Genomic DNA, 12831 nt, shown 5'->3' with positions numbered 1-12831 from the left:
AAAAGGAGGGCAGGGGAAGGTAGGAAGACCATTGTAAAGGTGTATTGGTAAGATTGAGGAATACATGGAGATCAGTGGGAGCAGAGCAGTTTTTCAAAGAGGAAGTGTATGAACATGCCTAAAGGTAATGTTGAACCTATAAATGCCTGGGCATATTGCTAATCTAAAGTTCTATCACAAATGCACATACTGAAAACTAGTATGCATGTTTACTGGAAAAAAGAACTGGATAACCTTACTGGCTCAGGCTGATCCTCAGAGATGATATTTGCCAAGGTGAGCGACATATCAGAGTCTGTGGCAGAGCTGAACCACTTGTAGCCAAACAGCTTGTGTGAGCCATCAAGTTGTTCCACTGCAACTGTCTCCGTTGAGCCAGCCACATCTGAGCCACCTGTGTAGAAGCATTAAAAAAATTGTCAAGAATGTGACATGCAATTTTTTTTTTCATGAAACCCTGATATATTACTCCTGTCAATAGCACTCCATGGTGCTTCATATATCTATCACACTTGTCATAATCGCTTCATGCCACAGTGGTTAGCACACCTGGGACTGAATCCCAGCTCGCAGCTCAGTCCAGTAGATAAATGGGTACTTGGGAATACTTATAGTCTGTTTCAATAAGATGTTACAGGCAGCCATGCTCTCTTTGTCTCTTAATTTTGATTAGCTATGTGGCAGCCATTCACTGCGCAGAACCTGTCAATTTGCTTCCACCTTGGCCACTGGTGTCGCTACTCGGGGCAATGTTCTTAGTTTTCTAATATCTGGCATACTACAAGGCCTACCTGTGTTTCCTTAGTAGCAATGCCATCCTTAAGTCATCAAATTATTTTTTCTCATAGATAGCATGTGATAAATTTATTTTTTATTCGATAAAAACACGCTTATATTTCCATCTACATTCAAGTTAACATCATAAACCTTGATACTTGAGGAACTATACATGTTCAATGTTGAAAATGCATTAAGTTAATATTTCAAGGGGATATTGAGGTGTAAAAATATTTTTTCAGGCATCTCATAGAAGCGTGAGCACTGAGCGAGCTTCCTGGGCCAATGCAGAAGCAAACTTAACTCTTTTTCCAGTGCAGTGATTGGCTGCCACTTGGCCAGTCAAAATTGAAGAACATGAGGGGGTGTGGCCGTCTGTAATATCCTACTGAAACAGATTATAGGGGAGGTAAATGTGATAACCCATATGTCACATCTTCCCTGTGTCTCAAGGGCTGAAGAGATGGAGTTGAGCACAGAGGTCATGTGGCATGTGCAGCTAATGCAAATGCCATATTGCCTTACAAGCAGTAAACTTCAGCATATATCATACCTCTCTTCTCTGTCATCCACTGGCCTGAAGTCCAAAATTGTTGAGGGTCACGTGAAGTAAGATGCTGATAAGCATCTTGAAGGCTGGGAGACTTTATCATCTGAAAAAATATTTCCATTTAGAAGTGTATATTTGTGAAAATTGTCTGCCATTAACTATTCCTGATATTAACGGTTATTCTGCTTCAGGTATGAAGATTTCTGCCTGAGCATGAGTTGAGATTTGCTAGGAACTGGTGGGGTAAATTTGAACTTGTATAGGAGGATGACCATGCATGCTCACAGCAGTCTTGAGATTTCTTTTTGGAAGGCAAAGTATTAAATGGCCTTGGTATGGCTCTATCAAACTGACAAAGGTCTAATTTTAACACTGCAATACATTTTTTTATCTAATGCATTTCTTGTGTTAGAAAATAATTATTTTTTTCAGGGCCCAGCAACCAAGACTAGCTCATGACCAAGGTTACAACAAATGCCAAGACTTTCCCCACATGAGTGATGGACCTGCAGCGGTACAGCGTGTCCTGCAGCCAGATTCTACACCTGTACTACAAGACTGGACCGTATATCCATACAACTAGTAGTACAATAGTAAATTTGTCCTTAGGTAGGTCTTTGCAGTCCCAATTAATAAAGTTAAAGTGGTGTGAGCTGGTTGCTTACCCTAGACAAATCAGTAATTTATTTCAAAGTCATTAATGTAATAAGCTATTGATATATTTTTATCAATTAGTGCCATCACAACCATGTCTTGGAAAACAGTAAATTCAATCAATCAATGGGGACATACGCCGGAGGGCTTGTCGCCTCACCCACCCTATGACGCCAAATCTGGAGGTCCCTCTGGGAGTCTTTATGCAAGCCCCTTCCCATCCTGAGTACCTCCTGGCAGAATCTATCGACTTGCTCAAGTCACAAACTCCGTGGGCATCCCCTTGGCCTCCTCCACTCAGGATTGTCTCTAACAGAGACAACCCAATGAGCAGGATCAGCTTCAGGGTAATGTGCCACATGCCCATATAGCCGGAGTTGGCATCGACGGACAATGCAGGTAATATATGTGACATGTCGAATCAGTCTCACGGAGTAGTCGCCGGTTTGACAGCCATTCCATCGATATCCCATGATTCTGCATAGACATTTGTTACCAAAGGCATCAATCTGCCTCTCCAAGTCGCCATTTAATGTCCATGTCTCACAGCCATAGAGTAAGACAGGGAGCACAAGGGACTTGAACATCTGGATCTTTGTCCTTCTGCACAGGTATCGACAGCGCCATATAGTACTCGTGCTGAGCAAGTCCATAACACTATGGGCCAAGCCAATCCACCATAAGACTTCCTGGCGAGACACCGTTGTTATGAACAAAGTGTGTGAAATTTTCCGAGATCTCAATGTCCTTGCCACACGCATGTACAGACTGTAGGCTACTGTTTCATCTAGCAAGCCTACAAATACCTGTACCTTGGTCTTGACCCAGGAGACCTGAAGTCCCAAGAGCTTTGCCCCCTCTTGCAGGGCCTCGAGAGCCATCACCAAACCCTCCAGTGTCTCCGCAAGGATTACTGAATCATCAGCAAAAATAAGGTTGGTGACCCTGGTATTGCCAATGGATGCTCCACAATGACTGTGATCCACAACTCTGCCTAGTAACTAGTCCATAAAAGTACTGAAAAGCGATGGGGCAAGGATACAGCCCAGCCTCGCTCTTGCATTCACGGGAAAGAAGTTGGACAAGCACCCCCCACACTTCACAGCACTCTGTCCCAAAATACAGGCCAGTCAGCAAACCAATAGTCCTTACAGAAATCCCAAGGAGTTGCATAAGATCCCTGAGTGCCTCGCGATGCACTGAGTTAAACGACCTCTTGAGATCGACATAGGCTGCAAGCATCCTCTGTGGAAACTCGCATAGGTACTCCACCAGTACACAGAGTGCTAGGATACGGTCAGTTGTCGACTTACCAGGCGTGAACCCAGACTGTTCAGGTCTTTGCAGCTTCAGCATCTGGCTGTGAATTCACATCAGCAATAGATGGGCAAACATCTCACCTGGCACACTGAGCAGAGTAATACCACGGTAGTTGTTGCAGTCCTGTTGGTCCCCTTTCCAGAGAGGGACGACCAACTCCCTCTTCCAGTCAGGAGGAATGGTACCAGACTGCCATACGGCAGTCAAGACTGCATGCAACCCACGGATCATGGCCTCATCTCCAGCCTTGAGCAGCTCTGCACTGATGCTACAGGTGCCAGGTGCCTTTCCACCCCTCAAATTTGCCACAGCCTCTTTGACCTCGTAAAGAGAGGGTGGACTTTCGTCGATGGGCGGATCAGGATCCGCCACCTGCAACCCAGCAATTGGAAGCTGCCCACTTGGAGGGTCTGCCGTGTACAACTGCTCATCCCAACGAGCCCTCTGCCCATCCATGTCCACAACAAGGCAACTATCAGCGGTTCAGATAGTGCTCACCTGAGAGGGAGACTTGGAGCAGAGTTTCTTATGGGCTCAGTAAGCAGGTCGGACGTCATTTGTATTTATATGGCCCTCAACTTCCTCAGCGAGACCCCTGACATATCTCTTCTTGTCTCTCCTCAGGAGAGCTCTAATCCTATGTGACAGAGTCCTATATTGGTCCCAATTCCCAACAAGTCTGGCAGCGCTACTCTCCTCAATATTCTCCAGCGTCTCCGCCAGGCAAAGCCACTCCTAGATCTCGGGTGCTCTACAATGCACTCCTTGGCAGCTTAAAGAATCTCACATTTGAAGGTATTCCACAGTTCTACAGGGTCATCAAGGGTGTTGAGCACATCAAACCTTTTTTTTTTGTGTGTGCTGCCTGTAGCACTGGTAGGGTTTCTTGAGGGGCCGTATAGACAGCCCCAGCCTATTAACGGCGCAGGCTAATTTTATTTATAGTGGCTGCCATGATGTATGACTCTTGTTTGGCCCATGCTGCCCCCTGGTGCTTCTTTTGACCAAAGTCACTGAAGTTAAAGTTGATTGAAGATTTGGACAGCATGTGTGGGTAATCTTACGCCACTTGGCGATGACTTGAAAAATCAGTGTATTTCAGTGGGGACTCGAACCTAGTTCATGCTAGGTCCTTGGACTCACCACACCCGCACGTTAACCACTCGGCCACCGCCTCACTGCATACTCCTGAGAACATGCTAGGTCTTTCACCCTCTCGAGATGGAACACGGTACTGTTGCATCTCGAGATTCTTCTTGACCCGACATGAAGCTTGAGTGTTGCAACAAGAAGCCTGTCGTCAGTTGCAACGAAATCAGCACTCCGATAAACCCTGCAGTTCTGAAGGATCCTCCAACGAGTACTTACGAGGATGTGGTCAATCTCCTTAGCTACCCCTCCAGCATCACTATATCAAGTCCAGCGGTGTAGCTCAGGTCTATGGTACCAAGAACCTGCAATTCTCAACCCCCTGGATCTTGCAAAATTCAGGAGGAGAGAGCTGTTTATGTTCTTGATACCAGAACCATGGGGACCAACACATAGCTTGTAGCCAACCCTATCAGTGCCAGTCACCCAAGACAATGAGTGTGTCCCATGGAGGGCACTAGCCTAATACGGAGTTGAATTTGGTGCAGAACATCTTCTCTTCCGTTTCACACATCTTGGTAGGAGCGTACACTGTAACAAGAGACATGAAGCCCAGTGTGTGCTTCAGCCTCGCTCGCATTATACGCTCATCAACCGGAGTAACCTCAACCACAAATGGCAGCAGTTGGCTGGAGATGCCCATAGCTACCCCCTTGAGACAGAAGCCATTGCTCATGCCAGACCAGTAGAAGGTGAATCCCCCCTCACTGATCTCACCACTGTTAGGCCTCCTCGTCTCACAGAGTGCCACTATGTCCACCCTTGGCCTTATGAGCTCATCTGATAGAAAGGGCAGTTGATCATCATCCGAAAGGCTCCGGACATTCCAGGAGCCCACACACAGAGCCCTCCAAAGATTAACCCCGGGCCTGGCTCTGCAGGCGGGCACAGCCTCTGCCCCCCCCCCGCCCGCCCCCCCCAAAAAAAAAAAAAAAAAAAAAAAAAAAAAAAAGCTAGGGGGCACTTCCTCCGAGGTGCAGGAGTCCCATAGACTTTGCCCTGCACCCGTCACTGACAGCAGGCTCCCTGGATGCGGATGCAGATGCATCAGGGAAGCCTGCCGCACAGTCAGGCCCCCCAGCAAGACCAGAACCCGACCTCTTCTTAAATTTTGCTTTTGGCTAGGAAAATTTTTTATAGGGGGAGGGGGTGCAAACCCCTCCCTCAACCAGCCCAAATCAGGGCCTGGATTGAATGCTCACCATAGGGCAGGGACACAGGACCCCTGGGAGGATTAATCCCCTGGTAACCCAAAGAAAGAATCATAAACAGGAGAGAGAAAAAGACAACCAGCCAACTCGGGGAGGTTGAGGACGCTGCATTCCTCATCCAGATAGACCCGCCCTACCCCTACAGTAAATTGCTAGTAATATTTAATTTTGTGGCTGCGTTACCAAGCAAGCAATTTTTACCATTGAGCTCTCTAGACATGCAGTGGCATGATAATTTTTCTGATTAGCAATCATGACAAGCAGACATGCTGAGCCACCTAAATAAATGATGAAGGCTGTTCTTTGTATGTATAGTTCCTTGTGTTTACACTGCAGTGCATAAACTTATTTCCCAACATCTAGCAACAAAATTAAGTTTACTATTTTCAAGGTATTGATTTAGCTGAAATATGTTGAATAAGTGAATAAATGTACTCCCCAGCAATACATGCAGTTTGTATACCCTCCATGTAATAAACCACCACTGACTTGCATGTTACAAACCTCTATGGAAAATTTTGGGGTGTTTAAACTGATTAATTTAATTAAAATGATGAACACAAGAGGTCATAAATCTGAGAATGCCTTTATAACATTCTATATACTGTGCTACACAAGAGAATAATGGGCATCAAGCTTTCAATGAAAATACTTTACTTTATATAATAAAACACAAACTTCATGAATCTTACCACTGCTGTTTTTGCTGCTCCATCTGTCATCGCCAAGGGACAGGAGTAGAGGCCCGAAATAGGGGAGAAGAGGAACAGCTTCACCATCTGATAGAGGCGATCATAAGGTCCATACTTTCCCTCATAAGCAGTTGCTATGAGGCCCTCTTCAGCAGATACTTTCTTGAGATCCTTCCAGGCTTGGCATGTTACTGAAATTATATTTATTAAAGAAATTCCCTTGAATACACACATTTATAAATTCTGCCATTTATAAATTCCCGCTTGGGCAGAGAAAGGCAGGGTGTGGGAATTCCCGTCATCCTCTGTCCCGCCAAAATATGTACTTCCCATCATATCTCCGCCGTGTTGCAACTGAGGAACTTCAAGTTTTTTCATCATGTAGATGAAAGATTGGCAGTGAAAAAGCACTACGGCATGAACTATTTTTTTTTTTGTCTGAAATTTTCATGTAGGACATTGATGAAGAACACCTATTTTGCCAAAAGTTAGCAAATGGCACACGTTCTGCGAGCAGAGAATCACCCTCTAGCCCATCCTTTGGGGGTTAAAAACAAATTCAGTGACTACTAAGAAATTTTAAATTTCTAAATTATTTATCATAAATAAAAATGGTTCACAAGATACACTGAGATGTGAAATTTCTCAGATACCTGTAATGATAATTTCTTAACTCTCAGTACACCTCTTACTTGCCAATTAATGACATTAATCAACTTGACAAAGCTAACCAAACCACTAACTACAAAAATAAATTTCATGATTACCTGACAAAAACTACTAAATAATTTAAATAAGGGAAACTTTGTAAAGGACAGGGGTATGAGAAAACTTTCAATATCTATGTAAATAGTATTCCATTTCCTTACCTAATTCATCAGTTCTGTTTCCCCAGGCATCAAACGTTCTCACATACGGCTGGTTCAGCTCACATTCTCTCCCTAAAGGATAAATATCCACCACAGCTCTCTTCCCAAATCTTGTCAGGTCACTCCAGATGTCATCTTGAACCTTAATATATACAGATTCTAATTAATATGGCATATAAATGTGATTGTAACTAAATAATATATACTCAAATATTACACTTATACAAATACACTGTCTACAACACCCATCACAACAACTTCCTGAAACAAAAATATATCTCAAGTCCCACAGGTAAACACCATAACACTGTGGATTTATTTGCTCGGTGTCAATTCTGAGTTAACTAAAGTTTTCTCTATGCCTCAATCCATGTTGCAGTGATCAGCACACCATGTTATGAATCTACAGGCCCAAGTTTGATATTGGCCCAGGGCAGTCAGTGCACAACTCACCCATCAGTTTGTCCTCCCTTTCGGGTTGATCGACAAATGGGTGCCTGGGAAAGCCTGGGCAAGGTAAACTATGAGAATCTGGATGTCACATTTAACCAGTGTCCCAGAATAAGGGGACCCATCACAGGCTCAAGGGACAATGAGACAGAGACATGGACTGCCATCAGCTCCCTGCCCAACCCACAATGCTCACTATCTCTTATCCCTCAGATGCTGTGCCCCATTAGTCCCAAACATACCCCTCAATTATGCAGATTGTGATAATTTTGCAAATCATTTACCCCACTTTCCTCTATGTTGTGTTGATACTGTGAGTTTCGTGTATCTCAGTCTTAATGAGGATAATTTCTCAGATGTAATCGCACTTTATGAGAACAGAGGGATAAGTTTGTGGATCCATGTCCTGTGCATATAGAGTTGCAGATAATTATATTTTCCAGCATGTAAGGTGAAGGACATATAAGATGAACCCCAATATTTCCATTCAAAATGTGGGATCAGGGTATGAGATCACACTTCTCACCTGTACAGGCACTCCCCTAATTACAAACATGATTGGTTTCAGGGGTTGTTAGTAATTCAATATGTTCACAAGTCCAACTTTACTCTTGTCAATGCTGAATAATAAACACAGCATAGTAAATGTGAAGTAGTGTGGGGTGAGGGGGTCTAATGGGGTGGAGCACCAAACCAAGGAAGTGAAGAGTCAGGGCAAGGTAGTTCAAACCCCAGTGCCATCAGTGACATCATGAAGAGCATCTACTATCCATATCAGACTCTATGACGTACCGTTTTTTGCAAATATCTTTCAAACGAAGACTCGGATCAGCATCATGCTTTGGCACAGATTGTTTCGCACACTCCATTAATTTTTGACACAATTGTGCATTGCCATATGCAGTTAATTATGGCGTTTACTCTTGACTGTGATGGCAAAACCTGCGTGAGCCACTTAACACATTCAAACAGGTGAGGCTTGACGTATTTATGACGTGTATCCACCAACTACCTCCACCCCTGGCTTCCCCTACTCCCATCCCTCCCTCCTACCCTCCCCCATCTCTCTCTCTCTCTCTCTCTCTCTCATCACAGGAGAGAGAGAGAGAGAGAGAGAGAGAGAGAGAGAGAGAGAGAGAGAGAGAGAGAGAGAGAGAGAGAGAGAGAGAGAGAGAGAGAGAGAGAGAGAGAGAGAGAGAGAGAGAGAGAGAGAGAGAGAGAGAGAGAGAGAGAGAGAGAGAGAGAGAGAGAGAGAGAGAGAGAGAGAGAGAGAGAGAGAGAGAGAGAGAGAGAGAGAGAGAGAGAGAGAGAGAGAGAGAGAGAGAGAGAGAGAGAGGAGAGGCAGGGAGAGAGGGGGAGAGAGAGCAGGAGAGGAGGAGAGGGGAGGGAGGAGGAGGGGGGGAAGCCAGGGGTGGAGGTAGTTGATTGATACACGTCATAAATACGTCATGCCTCACCTGTTTGAATGTGTTAAGTGGCTCACGCAGGTTTTGCCATCACAGTCAGGAGTAAACGCCATAATTAACAGCATCTGGCAGTGCACAATAGCATCAAAAATTAGCAGAGTGTGCGAAACAATCTGTGCCAAAGCACCATGTTGATCCAAGTCTTCGTTTGAAAGATATTTGCGAAAAACGGTATGTCAGAGGGTCTGATATGGATAGTAGTCTTTAGCCCCAAGCCCCAACCCTCAGAACATTGACCCCATGTGGAAGTGGGAGACATACAGAGAATAATTAATATTATAGCACAGGATGAATTACTTATGTGTTGGAAGTAAAACAAAGGATAAAAATGCAATAACAGCAAGTAACAGTGGTGACAAGATGCATTCCCCAGGTACTTGTCACTCAAAATCTACTTTGGTTGCTTCAACTCATTTTTGGGAAAACAAGAACAAGACAACCCCCCAAAAAATGGAAGGACATGCTTGAAACACAAGGAAAGAATGAAAAAGTAAAACTACTGGAGTAGGCAATGCTTATGGACAAACAAAGGGAGAATCTCTTGCTGTGGTCACATCATTATTAAGGGACTTTAAGCAGACATCAGAACATATTTACACAAGGATATCTGTTCATATTCTGAGCACAAACTCACTTGCTGAGGCAGCACTCGAGTAAGATAGGATGTCAGGAAAGCATTGTTGGTGAAAGGATTCTCTTGGTGAGGAGGAGTCTGTGTGAAACCTCCAAGCTTTGACCGAGAAAACTGAATTCGTAACTTTTGTTTCAGATCCTCCAAAGTATCTCTTCGAGATCTGTCGACATAACCTACAAAATTGTTACACAATATTAGGGGCCTTAAATGGCAATGTTATAACAAGTGCATTAAAAATCAGTTTCAAAGATTAATGTTCATAAATACAAATATCTTTCCTAGTGCATCTTAAATATCTGCTAATTAGAGCAGCATTTTAATTTAATTAGTTTTCTCCTGCTACTACAAAACAATTTACCACACATCAAAAAATCATCTTCATAAAAAAGATATGAGATACCTTCAAGAACTACTGAATATCCTAATAAAACAAAGGTAATGGCTTACTCTCTGGTGACTGTGGCCCGGGGTGCTGATAACTTTTTGCTGTAACTGCAATGCCTCGAACCCCCTTTGTAATGAGATGCTGAAATGCCGCTTTTGTGTGGAGCAGCTGAGTTGAATACATGACTTGCCACATTCTGCAAAGAAAGTCATTATGAAAACTTTGAACTTAGCTTGAATGCTGTTTTTCAACATCAAAACTAAAGTCAAACTAATCCATTTGAAATATAATAGTTATGGGAGATTTCAAGTTTATAGGTGGTACCCAAATTATTGATAAAACAGCAACTGACAATTATGAAATGGGTATGTGAAACAAGAGATCAACTTGAATTTGCAGAAAGAAATAATCTTAGTCATGAACACAGAGGGGATTAGAAAACTGACAAAACTCAACAGCAGGAAAGTGGTGATATTCCCATTTTTAACTTGAACAAGATCAAGTGGGAGAAATCAGTTGTCTGCTTTAAAGCAGTGGCCCCTAACTGAGAGGAACACCCTCTAGGAAGGCAGGAGTAGGATTTAGGCAACATGTGAAGTCATATGCCACAGTAGTTGTCCTGGGTCAAAGTCGGAATAATGAAACTCCTCCAAAAGTTGCTCTCCTCATGAATACTTGAACATACTAACTCCTTATAGGGTCAGGGGCTAATCTATCCGGAAGAGGCATGCAGCGTCCACTAAATAATGGGTTTCCAAAATTTCCCTAGAAAAATCCCTAAATGACGGAAAATTCCCTAGTCTCGAAAGTAAGGAAAGTCCCAACTTTTTAACCTAACAGCCCCCCTCACCCCCATGCTAACCAAGGGGGGCGCAGCCCCCACATGTATGATGCACCGGAAAATCTTTTTTTTTCTTTTTCTTCGGTGGGGAGCATATTTAAACTACTCTAACCGAACTTTACGACCTGCTAACCCCCCTCCTACCCCCGGGGGGCTGCGCCCCCCCTGGACCCCCCTGCTTCCAAAAGTTCCCTAGAAACATCCCTAAATTAAGGAAAATTCCCTACATGGAGGGGGTCCAGGGGGCCGCAGCCCCCCTTGGTTAGGAGGGGGGTCCAGGGGGGTAGCAGGTCGTAAAGTTCGGTTGGTATAGTTTAAATATGATCCCCACAAAAAGACTAAAATATATATATATATATATATATATATATATATATATATATATATATATATATATATATATATATATATATATATATATATATATATATATATAAAACACATTTTCAGCGCATCATACATGTGGGGGGGTCCAGAGGGGGGCACAGCCCCTCTTGGTTAGCAGGGGGGCAAGGGGGGCTGTTAGGTTATAAAGTTAGTACTTAACTTACTTTCGAGACTAGGGAATTTTTCTTCATTTAGGAATTTTTCTAGGAAAATTTTTAAGCCCATTTTTCAGTGATTTTGGCTTCCCCCCCCAAACCCCAGTTCCCCAGGCTTGTCTTGGAGGGTAGGGGGGGCTGGAGTGGCGAAGGGGGAGGTGGACTTCTTATAAAGTATTACCCAAAATAAAAGGCGAGGCGGTGAGTGTGAGTGCGGCCTATGTGTATTGCATAAAATTAGCAATAACTTCTCTAGTTTTACTGGCGCATCATACATGTGGGGGGGGCCCAGGGGGGATGCAGCCCCCCTCTGGTTAGGAGGGGGGTTGAGGGGGGTGAAGCCTCCCCTGCTAGAGGTTAGGTTATGTAAAGCTCAGTTGGAGTAGAGCACAGAAACGGTTCATTGCAGGTAGACAGCATCATTGCAATACCTGCTTTTACCCCACAATTTCCCTGGTCTTCATAGCCCTCCAAACTACCAGGTGTTTTAAGTTTGTTGGAGAGGAGTAATATCTGTTATTTCTTATTATCACTTGTAGATGCTGTATATGTATGATGAGCTGGTAAAACTAGAGAAGTACAACAGTATGTGAGACCTTGGAAAGATTATTATTCTCGTGGGAGCAATATTGGAGGCGTGTAGTGACTCTCCATATCTACCTACATGCATAATTTCATTTAATTTCTAGGGGACCTGCAGAGGGCCACTCTTGGGTGGCATGATATGCGGGGGTTGTGCAGGGGATTCAAGGGGCCAGGAAAGGATTAGGATAAGGGTTAGGATGAGAAAAGGTATTGGTACATGATGAAGGGCCAGGATTAGGGAGATAATGATTGATGATCCTATTCCTAAATGTGTCAAGAGTACTCAATAACCTCACCAACCTTCCTCTGAGGCGTCACCAGTCTGATAAACGCTCCCCACTCAGCCTTCAGTGGTTGTCCTGATAAACGCTCCTCACACTCGGGCAACACTTAAAATTCATGGGTGGGAGGATAGAACGTAGTAGTAATAGTAGAAGGTCCAAGGCTGTCTGGTTGTCAGGGTCTGGGCGGAGGCTGGCCGTGACGTAAACAAACGACCGAGCAACACCATCACTCTTTCTTTGTAACGGCTCCTCCGCTCCAACCCCTTAAAAGCATTGCCCGGGTGCAGGCGTGATGTTGGTTGCTATTACTGATGATTACAGGCACCAAATAGCCAAACAAATAAGCAAGCAAATGAGAAGGCAAAGAAGCAAATAAACAAACCGGTAAAGTACAAAAAAATGCCCACAAGCAAGAAGCCAAA

General features: G+C 44.0%; 1 pseudogene; it reads right to left on the bottom strand.

The window, feature by feature from the left end:
- Positions 1-12651, bottom strand: part of LOC127004279 (acyl-CoA dehydrogenase family member 11-like) — a 19733-nt pseudogene extending 7082 nt beyond the window's left edge.
- Positions 12652-12831: the final 180 nt, after the last annotated feature.

Source organism: Eriocheir sinensis, chromosome 27 (genome assembly GCF_024679095.1).
Source record: "Eriocheir sinensis breed Jianghai 21 chromosome 27, ASM2467909v1, whole genome shotgun sequence".
NCBI classification, from domain to species: Eukaryota; Metazoa; Arthropoda; class Malacostraca; order Decapoda; family Varunidae; genus Eriocheir; species Eriocheir sinensis.
This window is presented reverse-complemented; position numbering and strand designations above follow the sequence as displayed.